Source organism: Thalia democratica, unplaced genomic scaffold, assembly GCF_965202585.1.
Source record: "Thalia democratica unplaced genomic scaffold, ktThaDemo2.hap1.1 HAP1_SCAFFOLD_1297, whole genome shotgun sequence".
Classification (NCBI taxonomy): domain Eukaryota; kingdom Metazoa; phylum Chordata; class Thaliacea; order Salpida; family Salpidae; genus Thalia; species Thalia democratica.
The window spans coordinates 30,001-33,256 of record NW_028140182.1 but is presented as its reverse complement, the minus strand read 5'-3'; the positions used below and the strand labels follow the sequence as shown (position 1 = coordinate 33,256).

Here is a 3,256-nt window from a genome sequence, read left to right as displayed (position 1 = left end):
TTATTTTATTTTGTTGTTTGTCTTATAGTTTAATCGTATTGTGTTGAAATATATATAACAAATACAGAGGTTTAAAGTAAGTTTAAATGAAAATAAAATAAGACATATAGTTGAAATTATAAAATTATAAGTTTAAAAAATAGTTTTTTTTTTTTTTTCTTTGTTTGTTTGATTGTTTGTTTATTATATAATCGCGACGTTTCATTTTATTACTTTTAAGCATACTAAATATAATAATAGGTATAGTTATAGGAAAAATTCTATTAGTTTCTAATGTAATAAAAAAGTTTATTTCCACAAATAAATAAATACCTGAAAAATCAAATGAAAAATAAATTTCGCACTCTTGTATTGTGAGTCATAATAGGTTATTTACTGTTACCAACAGATACTAGCGAAGGCTTTTTAAAGTTCTATGTTAATTCAATGTATTTGTACTTAGTTTTATTAAAATGACAGTATTTTTAGTTAAGTATGTTTATTTAACGTTGTGTAACTCAAGTAAAACCAGAAGCAAATAAGGAGACTACTTTCAATAAACTACACAAATTAAAAATATATTATTATTTATAAATCAATCGTGTTGTGTTTCAAAATACATTTTTCAAATAATGTTTTACAAGTATTTATCAGTTATTTAGTTTTCTTTTTATAGTTTAGCTGTATTGTTTTATTTATTTGTTATTATTTTTTATTTAATTGTTTGCTTATTATATTTATCGCCATGTGCTTAAAAAATAAAACAACTATAAAGGTTTAAAAAGTAAGTTTAAATAAAAATAAAATGAAACATATAAAATAAGTTTATGATTTTTTTATTATTATTATTTTTATTTAATTGTTTGCTTATTATATTTATCGCGATGTGCTTAAAAGAATAGAACAAATACAAAGGTTTAAATTGTAAGTTTTAAATAAAATAAAATGTAACATATAAAATAAGCTTATGTTTGATTTTTTTATTTTATTTTTATTTATTTTTATTTAATTGTTTGTTTATTATATTTATCGCGATCTGCTTAAAAAAATAAAACGAGTATTAAGGTTTGAAAAGGTTATTAAATAAAAATAAAATGAAACATATAAAATAAGCTTATGTTTTTATTTTTATTTTTTTTTTTATTATTATTTTTATTCAATTGTTTGTTTATTATATTTATCGCAATGTGCTTAAAACGATAAAACAAATATAAAGATTTAAAAAGTAAGTTTAAATAAAAAATAATACAAATAAAGCTTATTTATAATAAACAAACATATTTAAAACATTATAAAAAGTAGTTTATATATATTATTTTTTATTTATTTCTTTTAAACATATTAAATAAAGTATAAAAAAAGTATTAAAACATTTAAACGTAGCATAAATAAGCTTAAAATATTAAAAAAATTGAAAAGAAACAAAGAAATTTAAAAAAATCGGGAAAAATCGGCAAAAAAGTTCAACAACAACATTTGAGCATCATACGCGTATGCATTACTTTACACTAGTGAGAGAGACGTGTTTGTGCGTTCGGTCGACTTGGCGAGAAAGCGGGCTTAAAGCATTACTGTTTAGCACCCGAGGCGCGGCTATTGCAGCGGCGGCGAACGTGCTATGTAAACGCATCGGAGCAGCGTATGAAAAACTACAAGCGTTCAGCGGCGAGCTTGCTTTGCGAAGTCGTCGAGACGAGTAGCCGACGCAGGCACGGCTCGAGCGGACTGCAGCAGACAGATGGCGTGTTGCTGCTGACGAGTTAACCGGCAGAAGGCAAACGGTTGGTCGGGAGAAAGAACAGATCAGTTTAGCTCATGACGCGGGCTGGCGCTTTAAACAGCAAAAGGCCGGCGCCGACTTTCAGTAACGTTCGCAAGGCTTTTAAGCCGAGTGATAGAAAAGGTCTGTATTTATACAGTAAAACGCTCAGTCGAGCAACGGTTTAAACGCCCTCGGATAGTTATCTGGTTGATCCTGCCAGTAGTCATATGCTTGTCTCAAAGATTAAGCCATGCAAGTGTAAGTACGAGCTCACGTACAGTGAAACTGCGAATGGCTCATTAAATCAGTTATGGTTCATTTGATTGTACGCTTTACATGGATAACTGTGGCAATTCTAGAGCTAATACATGCGTAAAGCGCCGAACTGACGTGAGGCGCGCATTTATCAGACCAAAACTAACCGGCTTTCGGGTCGTTACAATGGTGACTCTGGATAAGCTTGCGGATCGCACGGCCTAGTGCTGGCGACATCTCATTAAAGCAACTGCCCTATCAACTATCGTCGGTACGGTATCGGCCTACCGAGGTTGTAACGGGTGACGGAGAATCAGGGTTCGATTCCGGAGAGGGAGCCTGAGAAACGGCTACCACATCCAAGGAAGGCAGCAGCGCGCAAATTACCCATTCCCGGCTCGGGGAGGTAGTGACGAAAAATAACAATGCAGACCTCGTACGAGGTCCTGCAATTGGAATGAGTACACTTTAAACTTTTTAACGAGTATCCATTGGAGGGCAAGTCTGGTGCCAGCAGCCGCGGTAATTCCAGCTCCAAAAGTGTATATTTAAGTTGTTGCGGTTGAAAAGCTCGTAGTTGGATATAGGGACGGCGAGGTTGGTCGGTCGAAAGGCTAGCACTGGCCTCGTTGTTCTTGTTGGTCGGTGCCTTCGCGGTGCTCTTAACTGAGTGTTGCGGTGGTCCGGCAAGTTTACCTTGAAAAAATTAGAGTGTTCAAAGCAGGCTTTACGCTTGTATAATGTTGCATGGAATAATGGAATAGGACCTCGGTTCTATTTTGTTGGTTTTCGGAGCACGAGGTAATGATTAATAGGAACGGACGGGGGCATCCGTACTGTGCCGTTAGAGGTGAAATTCTTGGATCGGCGCAAGACGAACGACTGCGAAAGCATTTGCCAAGAATGTTTTCTTTAATCAAGAGCGAAAGTCAGAGGTTCGAAGACGATCAGATACCGTCCTAGTTCTGACCTTAAACGATGCCGACTAGCGATCGGGCAGTGTCGAACTTAAGAACTGTCCGGCAGCTTCCGGGAAACCAAAGTCTTTGGGTTCCGGGGGAAGTATGGTTGCAAAGCTGAAACTTAAAGGAATTGACGGAAGGGCACCACCAGGAGTGGAGCCTGCGGCTTAATTTGACTCAACACGGGAAATCTCACCCGGCCCGGACACAGCGAGGATTGACAGATTGAGAGCTCTTTCTTGATTCTGTGGGTGGTGGTGCATGGCCGTTCTTAGTTGGTGGAGCGATTTGTCTGGTT

General features: G+C 35.5%; 1 non-coding gene across 1 annotated transcript in view; it reads left to right on the top strand.

The window, feature by feature from the left end:
* The first annotated feature begins 1,941 nt into the window (after positions 1 to 1,941).
* LOC145848229 (small subunit ribosomal RNA) overlaps positions 1,942 to 3,256 on the top strand; it is a 1,806-nt gene continuing 491 nt past the window's right edge. The window contains exon 1 of the ribosomal RNA XR_014371811.1: positions 1,942 to 3,256. This exon is cut by the window's right edge and continues 491 nt beyond it. This is a non-coding gene — a ribosomal RNA (small subunit ribosomal RNA).